This window comes from Protopterus annectens, chromosome 5.part0 (assembly GCF_019279795.1).
Source record: "Protopterus annectens isolate FY-2018-M chromosome 5.part0, PAN1.0, whole genome shotgun sequence".
Classification (NCBI taxonomy): Eukaryota; Metazoa; Chordata; order Ceratodontiformes; family Protopteridae; genus Protopterus; species Protopterus annectens.
This window is the reverse complement of record NC_056735.1, coordinates 1476916337-1476929593: the sequence shown is the minus strand read 5'-3', so window position 1 is coordinate 1476929593 and position 13257 is coordinate 1476916337. Positions and strand designations below refer to the sequence as shown.

Sequence of the window (13257 nt, the reverse complement as noted above, 5' to 3'; positions counted from 1 at the left end):
CTGTTGAGAGCTATCCTTCACTGGGCTGCACAAACAACTAGATGCTTGCCAACTTGCAGCCCTGGATCCTGATATATACATTATATAAAATTGACAAAGCTTAATTAAAAGGCAAATATATAGTTTAATACAGTTACTCAGTTTATTGGGATCATTGGAGATTATTAGGCTATTGACCCAGGTCTATATTGCATGAACGAATGATCAAAATGTCGAGTACAAATTAATTGACACACTTTTTTTCGAACGTTCAAGTCCCAAAATGTTTTAGTCGACCTTGGTAGTTAGTGTAGTGTGTGACGTAAACACGCTACACTGTCCGGAATGGCTAGGTAAGAGGCTTCTTTACTTTTATATGCCAACTCCGAGATCATTGTACACTGGGGAAAGGGCAATTTAGGTGAATTTATCTCTAATATAGATTGAAAAATTGCCTCCTTTGATTTTCACACATTCATTTTGTGGTCTAAAGGTGTGAAAGGCATTCTAGCCTTGCAAGGCCGGGGTACTCTCTGAGGCCTTGAACCAGGTTTCTGTGACTGCACAGCCATCTACGTCTTCTAGCGAGAGAAATGCTTCCAGGGAGTGCAGTTTTTGGCTTAAGCTCCTAGAATTTAGTAGCATGACACTTATTTTGTTCTAATTGGTTAATTTCACGTCGTTGAAGTTGTTTTCGAGACATTGCCTTTTTTTAGGCAAGGTCTCCAATGTCTTCAGAACCAAACTCTGTCTTTTGTAGCTTATTTGATGAATTGAATGTAAAGCTGACCTGAGAGTGGTGGCAAATGGCATTAAACAGAGGAAAAGTTGGTCAGATTATTTTCTTAACAAGGGCATGGCAGAAAGTACTTTTTCATTATGTTCATCTGTACAACACGAAAAACACAGAAAAATGTGGAAAAACTACTTAGAAAACCTGCCAATACTAGTTGTTAAACAGAGTTTTCCAAGGTGGAGACAGCACTAACATACTGCAAAGTGTGAAAATTTCAGGTTTTCAGAAATTATGCTATATGTCATGCAACCTTTCTTCAAATATGAGTTAAGTATAAATATTTAAAAATCTTGAATATGTATATGTGTGTATGCAAGTACATGCTATACACACACACACACACACACATATATATATATATATATATATATATATATATATATGTATGTGAGCAATTTTTTTTATTTTTTAACTGTATTTTTCACTTCCAACTGTAAATTTTTATGCACTGTGTGTATTTGTCTTTATCTTATATTGTTGTTATGGAGATTTTCTCCTCAGGACTCCATTAGAAATTATGTATGTGTGCACATATATGTAAAATATATCTACATATACACATGCAACATGTTACGTAGCTCTGTATGAATCTACTTTTATATCATAAACCCACAACTCCGAAAGTTATTTTCCTGAGATGAAAATAATGAGTACTGAAAATCCTGAAGGGCTGATTTTTTCCAGGACAAGTAAACATTTGCCCAAAGTAGGGAAACATGCCCTTTTCTCTACTGTTGTGGTATCCCAAAGTTGGTGTATATAGTTATGGGGTAGGGTGAGAGGCGTAGCTCCCCACTTAGGCAGGTTTTATATTGTCCGGTGTGCTTACGTTAGATTTTGGGCAAGTGTTTACTTGCCCTGAGAAAAAGCGGCCATCTAAGATTTTCAGTATTCGTTATTTTTGTTTCGGGAAAATAACATTTGGTATTGTGGGTTTTGCGATATCAAAGTAGATCCCTATATATATATATATATATATATATATATGTTTGTGTATGTGTATGTATGTGTATATATATATATATATATATATATATATATAAATACATATGTATATATTATACACATACACACATATATAGATGTACACATGCACACATATATGATGTACTGAACAGTCAACATGTTAAATGAAAAAAACATGGACCATAGCATGCCAACTATTCATAATAACAACAACACTAAACACCAACACCCAGTACATCAGAGGGAAAAAAACACATTTTCTTTTCCGATGCACTGCCCATAACCCTACCCACACATTTAGCTCAGATTTGTCTAAATATTGGTAGCTGGTATGGAAGAGTGAATAAACTGCCAATGTTTGCAGATAGTAATATTGTTTATGTATCGGCAACAGAAGAGGACATACCAGTAGTATTTAATTAAGATATCATAGGAGTTTGGTAGGCTTTCAGGGCATAAAATAAATTAATCTAAAATGAAGGCAGTAGCTGTAATTGCACTCCTACATTTGATTTCAGTGGAAATTTATCCATATCTCAGGGGACACGAGAGGATGGGGTACTTAGGAATTTGGCTAAGAAGTGAGATGGCACTAGCAGCAGGAAATATGTAGGAAGAGACTGAACAGATGATGAACAACTATATAAAACAGTGATATGATCATTGATAGGGCCAGTAAGGTGCAGTCATGAAAATGTTTTAGAGTACTGTTGATTTTTTATACTGGGCAAGCATATTTTCAGAGGTGGGAAGATTTGTTGTGGGACAAAATGAATAGAAAAGTTAAAAAAAAATTATTTTGGAGAGGAGAAAAAATAGGAGTTTGAACTTCATGTTGGTCAAGCTAACACTACCTCGTTTTGAGACAGCATCTTCTCCATATTTGAAGTACTTGTTTCAGAAAACAATATTCTTAGTGGCTGTTACTTCCACCAGGAGAATCCTAGTGTAGCGGGCCCTTTGCTTTGATCATACTTTTTTTTTCACAAGGACAGTGGTAAGCTTAAGAATGAAACCTTTTATGACTATTGACTTAAATTTTAGCCAGTCCATACATATGGTGTTTTACCCCAGTTATGCTAAGGTGAGGATGTAAGCCATGCATTCTGTGGATGCTCTCTGTCAGTAATTATTCATTTTACAAAGGACCAGGAATCTGCAAGAATATTTGCAACTATTCATCTTTTTTGCAGATTATAAACTGGGTAAAGTTAAAAAAAAAATCAGTGTAGCCAAATGTTTGACAAACTGCACAGTTTTATCATCAGAAGTTTGGAGTACATTTGCCAAAAGCTGTTCACCTGCATTCTACTAGCCACATTGACATTTTTTTTCACAAAAATTCCAATGAATGAGATTTTTGTAGCTGCTGCTTGGGAATGCCTTGTGTACTTGTGCCCAGACACGGCAAGCTGGATGTAGTTTCAAAGTAGTGGTCTTCCTTTAGGACCAGCATCCTTAAAAGGGATTATTGGATAAAGAAAGCCTCAGAGGGAGTTTGGCTGGGCACCTTGTCCTACAGTTGAAGGGACTGGACTAGACCATTCTATATACAATAGTGACGTACGTACTATAATGATAAATCTAGATGATCTTTGTCTGTCTCTTCAACATACCTGCTATAGTTGGGAAGCCTTGGAAGTTATTTGCATTTTTTCAGATTTTCTCCTCTTTTAAAATGTGCTGTTTGAGTTCTCAACGTGCTTTTAGAAATTTAAAGAAGGACAGGGGTCCACAAATCATTTTGGCAGGAGGGGAGGAGCTAAAGCTTGGGAAAGTCTTCAGCAAAGTCCTGCTTATTGAAGAGAATGGATGAAGACAATACACCTAGAGCTATCATTATGTTTAGTATATAACTTTTGCTTCTCTTTACTCATCCCCTGTAAAGCATGCCCTCCCTTCATATCCTTCTTTAGAGGAAATAGCATGCTTATTCCTCTCATTAAGGGGGTTTATAATGACTGGAACACTCAGGAAAAGAAACAAAAGAAACTGACCATGTCAGCACTTTAAAGCTACAAGCTATGCTGCTGACCCCTTCACACCTTGGAACTCTTACTGAATCTTTCACATCCCATTTGGTTGTCTAATACCCGATTAAACAAAAGAGTATACGTTTGTTTTCCCTTTTGCAGGGAGGGGGCTCTCTGTGTGTCAGTCACTTGTTCCAGTGTTGTCCTAGTAGCTGTGTGCATTTTGAATGTGCTTAGTATCTTGTCTGCCTTGGGCTAGTGACATCCAGCATACAGGCAATCTTTACACTGTAAGGTGAAATGGAGATTGACTTGTTTGTCTCAAGAGAAATATAATGATGCCAGAGTTCTGTTCCTTCCTGTAGCACAGACAAGAGCTTTTGATCAGTGGATCTTCCAGGATGGCTGCACATTAAGTAACAGCTTAATTCTAGCTCTCCCATTGTGAAAACAGAAATTCAGCAGAGAAGTCTAGTGTTCTTTTGTGTTTTTTTCCCAAACATCTTTATTAAATTTTCACATATGAAAAGGCAGTCTTACATTTATATAAATGAAAACATACAAAATTATGCCACTTTAGTTGCAAACAGTTTACATCACAGACACCATTGAAACAACTGTTGTTGGAAAAATTATACATCCCTTATAAACCATCCAGTCATTGTCAGTTAAGCATAATGCATATACTGTTCCCACAATTCCCATTTTTTCGTATGTAGTTTGTTCTTTCCTTTTTCTAAAGATCCCAATTCCAGTTGCTTTATCTCGATTAATATATTCACTACTTCTAATAAAGTTGGTCTAGACTTTGATTTCCATTTTCTAGTAATTGCTTTTTTGGCAGCCACCATAATTAGACTCAGCAAGGTTTTACTATGTCTGGGCACTTCTGATTCTGTATCATAACTCAAAAAAAAAAAATCATCTAAGTCTGCCAGTTCATTACACTCCCAAAAAATATGTTCCCAGCTACTGCTTTCTTGCGTGTCCCACCTCCAACATTTGCTATCCACCTCAGGAAAAATTCTTTGGAGTCTACTTGGGGTATTAAAATACTTATGTAAACACTTCCAGGCAAAGATCCTAAATCTTCTAGACTTTGTTGCATATTTGGGAGACATACATATAACCACCATTGTCTCTTTGTGAATTGCTTATCCAGTCTCTCTTCCCAATCCTTTCTAAGCTCCTCTGATTGATTCTTATTATCATCATGCAGTATTTTATGTGCTTTACTAATTATTCCTTTTTTAACGACAGTTTCTGTTCTAGATTCAATTAAAAACTCTACCAGTGCTGGTCTTTCATTTAGAAGCTCCCTATATTCTTTCTCTTTGCCTATACTCAGATATCAATCGTTGATAGGGAAGGCAATCTCTAACCTGCAGTCCAAATAAATTCTTGGCTTCTTTCCATTCTATTACCTTTTCCTTTCTAGTTATTTGCTCCCAATACCTTGGTTCCTTTGCCAGTTTTCTCCATTAATTTTCGGCCCCCTTTTGCCTATTATCTATATCTCTGACCACAGTCATCCCTATACGCAAACTCTCTTTGCCCCATTCACATGCTGGTTTGGTTCTTAGAATACTCCCTGCTATTTTATGAACATAATAATCTGTATGATTTTGGTTGTTCTCCTTAAGAGTCTGCATCCAAAATCCCAATCTCTCTTTATTTCTTGAGCTTCCTACCTGTGTCAGTATCATTCCTTTCTACTTTGAATTATAGTTTTCTACTTGTGCTTTGTGTAAGAGCCTTAACTGTGTTGCTCTAAAATACCCCTCAAATTAGGTAATCCTAGTCTGCCTTGTTCTATTGGTAGAATCAGTTTATCCCACTTAACCCTTGCTGTTTTCCCTACCCAGGTGAAATCCTTCAACTCTTTAATTGCTATCCACAACTTCTCCGGTTGATAAAAATATGCCTGATCTGTGCATAAGACTAAAGGGACTAAAAACATTTTAATGGCTTGTATCTTAGTATCCATATCCTTATAACAAAACTTCCAGTTTCTTAATTTTTTTGTATTATCTTCTGTTTAGTTTATGCCGCGGTGGTACGGCGGTAGTGTTGTTACCTCACAGCAAGAGGTTCTCCCATTCGATTCTCGGCTTGGCTTGGGAGTGCCTTCTGTGTGGAGTCTGCATGTCCTCCCCGCGGTTGGGTAGCGTTCGAAAGACATGCGTGCATAAATGGGCGTGCCTTCATTGAAGGTTGGGCGTCGAGCTGGCACCTCAGCGTTTCGTAAAAATCTACTGCCAATCATTAGCAGACTGGAGTTCCGCTGTGGCGACCCCTTACCGGGAAAAAGCCCAAAGACAAACAACAACATCCTCTGTTTAGTTTCTTCCCACATATCTTTAGCTGCCCTCACAGAGTCATTTATAATCCGTACTCCTAAATACTTCATTTTATCATGTCTCCATAAATATGGATATTGTTGGACTAATTTGTGTGTGGGTACATAATTTACAGCTATTGCCTTTGTTTTAGCTTCATTAATTTTGTATCCTGAGAAGATTCGAAACGGTCTTAAAATATTTATTCCATAACACTGTAATGTCCCCTTCTGGTTTTGTCACATATAAAATAATATCATCTGCAAATAGAGCCAGCTTTTCCTGACTACCATACCAATTATATCCTTGAATTTCTGAATCACTTATTTTCTTTGCCAGTGGTTCTAAATATAATGCAAACAACAAAGAGGAAAGTGGGCAGCCTTGCCTGGTTCCTCTACTCAAGCAGAAATTATCGGAGAGGACCCCTCCCACTTTAATTTGCACCTTCAATCCATCATGTATTCTTCTAATCAGTGTTATAATTGTATCAGGGAAAGCAGATGCTTCCATTGCCCTCCTCATGAAGTCCCAGTCTACTCTGTCAGATTACTTTCTCTGCATCAAGACCCACCAATAAAAGTGGTACTTTCTTACATTCTCCTTCCCTCTGGATCATCAATGGTTCTGTCAGTATTATCAAATGTTTGCCTCCCCTCCAAAAACCACACTGATCCATATCTGTATCACTTTTGCCATTCTTTTAACCATTATAGACATAAACACTTTATAATCATGGTTTAGTATTGAAATGGGCCTATATGAAGCTGGATCCGATTCCGATGGATCTTTACCTCTTTAGATATTACTATTACCACTGCCTTCTTCCAGGATGCTGGTACTTCTCCTCCTCTTAAAATACTGTGAAGCAAACCTTCCAGATCTTTCCCTCCTACCTTCCAAACTTTCAAAGGAATACCATCTATTCCCAGGGACTTTCTTGTAGATTGGTTATGCACAGCCATTTTTATCTCATCCCTTCCTATCCTGTTAACAATTGAGCCTCATCTACCTCTACCTTTGGTGTATTTAAAGTGTTCTTTTGTGTTTTGGGGTAAATTTCAATACATGGCTAGCAAGTGCACTGCCAGGATGCCAGGAAAAAAAAGAAATACAGAGGACCTGAAGGAAAAACCGCTACAAAAGGTGAGAAAAAAACACCAACTGGGAAAAGTACTGCAGCTGTTCATCAAAAAGCTCAGCAAACTCCATAAATTACTTCCAGTAACCTTGAGGAAAGCATAAGACAATTGAACACAGACCTGGTTAAAATAAAACACTGATGGAGTATATCAACTCAAACAACAAAATGCTGGAAAAATGGAAAAAAGCTTTAAACTGATATTCAGATAAGGTGATACAACTGCAAAAGTCAGAGGTCAAAATGAAGAAAAGGCTGGCTGAATATGAGACTACTCAAGAAGAGATGTTTCAAAAAATAATAGAATTAGAAGACCAGGGCATGCAGGGAAAACCTGAGATTTCAGTTGTACCAGAGAAGCTGGAAGGAACAGACTGTATTAATTTTATAAAAGCACAAAATAAGCAACTGGGCTGGTATTCCACAGCAAACATTGTTATTTGAAAGTGCACATTGTTTGTATGCTCCAAACTTGGCTATGAGAAAGCAACATAGACCTTTAATAGTAAAGATGCAATCCTACCAGCAGAAGGAGATGATTCTGACAAAACTGTGACCAGAGGACAAGGTACTAAAAGGCTCCTGCACAAGCACAAACCTATAATTCAAAGTAGAAAGGGATGATGATGAAACAGGGGAAGCTCAATAAACAAGGAGAAAATGGAGTTTTGGATGCAGGTCTTTAAGGTGAATAACAGCAATCATACAGAATATTATATTCATAAAGTAGCAGAAAGTATTCTAAGAAATAAGCCAACATGAGAATGGAGGAAGGAGATTCTGATTGCAATTAGGGATACAGACAATAGGCAAGAGAGGGATGGAATTTATTGGTGAAAACTGGCAAAGGAACCAAGGTTTTGGGAGCAAATAACTAGAGAGGGAAATGTAAAAGAATGGGAAGACACCAATAATTTATTTGGGCTACAGATTAGAGATTGTCTTTCCAATTAAGGATTGATATCAGAGTATAGGCAAAGAGAAAGAAGTAGGGAAATCCTAAATGAAAGACTAGCACTGGTAGAGTTTTTAGTAGAATCTAGAACAGAAGCTGCCATTAAAATAGGAATAATTAATACAGCATATAAAATTTTGCATGATAACTATAAGAATCAATCAGAGGAGGTTTGAAAGGATTGGGAAGAGAAATTGGATAAGCAATTTGGAATGAAACAGAGCAAATATATATGTATGTCTCCCAAATATGCAACAGAATCTATAAGATTTAGGATTTTTGTTCAAGATTGTTTACATAGGTATTTTTTTACCCCAAGTAGACTCCTGAGAATTTTCCTGAGGTAGACAGCAAATGTTGGAGGTGTGATGGGAAAGAAAGAGGTAATTGGGAACATATTTTTTGGGAGCATAATAAGTTGGCAGACTTTAAAGATTTCCTGCAGACTACTCTGTCAGAGATACTAGGTGAGCAAATTGGTGTAACTAGAAAAATTATTTTTCTGAGGTATGAAACAGAATTGGAATTGCCTAGACATAGTAAGGCCTTGCTGAGTCTAATTATGGTGGCTGCCAAAAAAGCAATTACTAGAAAATGAAAATCAAAGCCTAAACCAGCAGTGCTAGAAGTAGTGAATATAGTAAGAGAGATAAAACAACTGGAATTGGGATCCTTAAAAAAGACGAGGTGCAAATTACATAGGAAAAAATGGGAACTGTGGGAATAATACAAACGGGAGGAATGAGGTTTAAAGGAAGGCAGGACTTGAATGAGCTATGTAATGTTTGACTGACAGTGATTGGTTAGATTATAAATGTATAATGTTTGCAATTTGGATTATGTTAATATGCTTTGTGATGTAAATGCTTGCAGCTGGGTTTATGTTAGCATGGTTTGTTTTCATTTGTGTAAATGTAGAATTGCCTTTGTCATAAGTGATAATTTAATAAGATTTTCTTGTTAAAAAAAAAAGTTTCACACACGCACAAGAAATAGCTTTTGATCAATGGACACTTTTTCTGGAATTAAGAATGGTTCTTTTCCTATGCATCCACCCCTCTTGTAAAGCTCATAGCAAAGTTCATGGTTGACGATCTACTTACCTTGTTTGTGCTGTGGAAATTAAACAAGTACAGGCTGTTGGTCTTTCAGCCTCTTGTGAGCAAGAATTTGATTTTCCCATAGACCACGGGACCCTTCTAGCTGTATTGCAGACCTTTTACATCTCAGAAAGTAGTTGCTTCATTAGTGGCATTGCTGCTGTTCAGCTTTTTGGTAGAGATGAAGATAATTGATGCTAACAGGAAATTTTCTGGGAGTAGTAACAAGCCCATGTGAAAGTTTTTTTTTTGGTTACTAAGCTGCCCATTGCTACATATGCCATTATTCTGAGGTTGCAATTGACCTTTTTTAATTTTAGTTCTTGGTCTTAAGTATTCATCAGTTAAGGGTAATGACTCAGGTTTTTAAAACCCTTCATGATCTAGTAGAAGACATGACTCTAGCTCAGCACATATTAGGTAAGCATTTCCTTTTGAGACCACTTTACCTTAGGTTGATGATCAAAATCTATTTTCTGTTTTAGAACCATCAGTTCAAAATTAGCATATTGACATGGCATTTTTGGACCATTAGGCTTAGCAGAGCAAAAATGCATGTTTTTGGATGCATTCTTTTTAAAATAATTTATTGACCAAGTGATGCTTTTAAAACCCCAAAAATAAGTATATTTCTTTGCAGATAGTTCCATTAACAAGGAAAAGAGTTATAAGTGATGGCACATAACACACTGGTAACTCAACGTGGCAAAAGATGATGACACAGAAGAACAGTAGCTTGTGAAAACCAAATTATGAACAAATGTGCAATTTTTTTGTCCATAATGATTTAAATTCTTTAAACATTTTTAAAGCAGAATATAGTTTAGGGCCTTTTATATTTTTTCTTACATTTATTTAATGATTTACACTAATACATTCCATCCATCCATGCATCCATAACCCATTTAACCATTTTTCATATAGATTCAGGGTGTCACTTAAACAATGACAATCATCTAGAGCCAATGTTCATACCTCCATGTGGTTAGCCCTGCCATGGTTGTTCTTTCCACTTACAAATTGTAATGCAATATTTAGAGAATATTGACTAAATTAAAGTTATAGGCCTGCACTATGGGAGGACTAGGTCATCCAGAGAGCACCAGTAAAGCCTGATGCCATAACAAGTTTATCCAGCTTCCTGCTTAGAAAATCTCACAAAGTGGTTACAGATTTGCATTTTCAAAAGATATGCTTAACATCCACTTCTTTCACATCGTAAGTCTGGCAATTACTGTCTTCCAAAGGAAAACTGATCAGTAGTTAAGTATTTTTACAGCTGTGAATTCTCTCTCTAACCTGATATGTCTGTCGATCTGCAGCTCCCTTCTACCTAGTCAACCTATTTATTCCCCTTCATCGGGTCAAAGGTTGACTGGGAGAAGCCATCATTTAGACAGCCATCAGGGGCAGTTTCTTATTTTCTGTTTTATCTCCTAACTCCTACGCACCCTTGGTAAAGCACTGGGGTAGGACATGCAGGCAGTGGGCTGATGGCAGAGGACATCCCCTCACTTCTGCAAGGGGTGTTCCCTGCAAGCAGCCCTTCTTCTCCTGATGCATGAATGGTTCTCTCTCTCTGGTGTCCAGCAAGGGAGTTAACACTACCCAAAATGCCTCTGAGTGCATACAGTCCTCTCTCTACCCCTCCCCCTGGAGAGATGAGCGTGAAAAATCCCTTCATGTCTCCCTCCCCCCTGTTTGGCTCCTCCACTGCTGAGGTTATTAATATAACCCTGGACATCTGAGTCGCACTCAGGCCTCTATGCTTTTGCACAGTGGAGGTTTTGAATTGGGTAAAAGGATATTTAGAAGTGGATATGATTTTGTAATGGACATATCTTAAAAGAAGACTGTTGTGAATTAAAGTTTATTTCAGCAATATAATTACCCAAACATGAATGAAAGTATGAATTTGCAAAAAAAAAAAAAAATGTCAAAATGGAGCCTGTGTGCTCCAAAAAATAGGCTTTTTTAACTTCTGTAAACTGAGTACAATATTGAAGCTTTTATAAATGTAAATATGACAATGTAAGAAATTTAATTAGAGCAGTTGAATACTTTGTAGTTGCTGTCACCCTTGCCCATCTAGTCTCAGATTTGCAGGCTGTGATGCACAAGGAAGGAGCACTGCTTGGTCTTTCACAGGTCTGCTTTAAATGGTTTAAGGCCTGTTTCTGAGTTGAGTTTTTCCTCATCTGGTTCCAATGACATTTTATGTTTTTTTTTTTGTCACTTATCATGGCTGTTCTGAAAAGAGTGCATGGTAAAAAAAAATAATAATATTCTGTCTGGGAAAAGAATGTCTTGAAGTTAAACAGTCTTTAAACAGATTGTCTACAACATTACATTCTTTTATTACGAGGCAACAGACATTTATTTCATATAGTCATAAGGCACTTCATCTGGGTTTATTCCTTTAGTGCTTACTATATGTCCATAATAGACATTTTTCTGGTAGTCACCTGGTTATCCGTGCACACCTTTACTAAACAATATAATCTGTGGGCTCATTTCTGAAACATGACTTTCCATGGGATTGCTGTGCTGCTGGGCATTCTGTCATGAGCTCTGTTTGAGTCTGTCTGCCTCACCTTGATGTTATGGCCTTTTAATTGGGGTTCTGCTCAGTTGATAAAGCCATGCAAAGGGCCTGTTAAATTATTATGTTACAAATGCTTAACATCATCTAATTATTCAAAGGTCACTTATAGACAGTACTTTGTCCTAGCCTCTTTCTACCTTGAGATTTTCAGCCTCTATTTAAGAATTGTTCCCTTTTCAAGTGATACCTGGCTTTACACAGCAGATATATTCAGAGACCTTGAAAGAGTATATACCTTTAAACAGTTGTTTACATATGCCATTGTAGACCAGACAGTGTATGTGGGCCATCTACAGACCCTGGAAACTACAGACCCATAAATCTCACTAGTCTTGTGTGTAAAGCCATGGAAATAATTATCATTGAGATTATCATTGGAGATATAGTAAACCTCCAGACTCTGGACCCAACTCAGTTTGGTTTCGTTAAGGGCAGATCATGCCTACTCAACCAGGTGGACTTCTTCGAGAAGGTCACCAAAGCAATGGATGAGGGCAAAGCCATTCACACTGTCTACCATGACCTGGCCAAGGCATTTGAAACAATACCCCACTCAGGTATTTTTGAAAAACTCAAGAGGTTAGGTGCAAACCTGTATGTCACCCGGTGGATAGCCAACTAGCTCCTAGACAGGACCCAGGAAGTTAGAATTGGGGAGTCCACCTCTACAAAGAGGTCAGTCACAAGTGGAGTTCCTCAGGGATCAGTTCTTGAACTGCTCCTTTTGGCATTTACTTCTCAGAAGTCAAGGCCAATGTCAGTGGTCTGTGGCTGAGTAAATTTGCAGATGATTGCAAATTAGGAGCTGTCATTGAATCTCACACTGACACAAATGTTCTCCTAGAGGGGCTGAAACAGACAAACAACTTTTGTCAGAGCCATGGACTAAAATTAAATGCCAAGAAATAGTATCCTTTGAGAAGTCATCCATCCCTGGTAACTATCATATTGACAACACATCCCTTAGAGCTGACCCAGGAGTCAGGGACTTAGGGACACATATAGATAGTAATCTAGCCTTTGATCATGATGTGTCTGCAGTGATGAGGAAATTATTTTATGTTGCGCAACTTATAAACAAAGGTATGTCATCTAAGTCCAAGGAGGTTATTGTTCCACTGTATTCGGCATTCATCAGACCTATCATTGAGTACAATGCCCCTTTTGGTATTTACCTAACCAGGCATATCCAACAAATGGAACGTCCACAGAAGTTCCTCACTAAAAGAATACAGGGCATAAGTAATGTATCCTATGCAGACCACCTCAAGGTCCTATCCCTGTATTCTGTCTCCTACAGGCTTTTGAGGGGAGATCTATGCCTGGTATACAGGGCATTGTCAAATCCCACTCTGCTGGACCACCTGCATATCCACAAAACAAACATCACCAGAATTACCCAT

General features: G+C 37.6%; 1 protein-coding gene across 2 annotated transcripts in view; it reads left to right on the top strand.

Moving 5' to 3' along the window:
* The window catches only part of FARP1 (FERM, ARH/RhoGEF and pleckstrin domain protein 1), a 2534157-nt gene that overhangs the window by 2108047 nt on the left and 412853 nt on the right, over positions 1–13257 (top strand). The gene's annotated exons all lie outside the window — the stretch shown is intronic.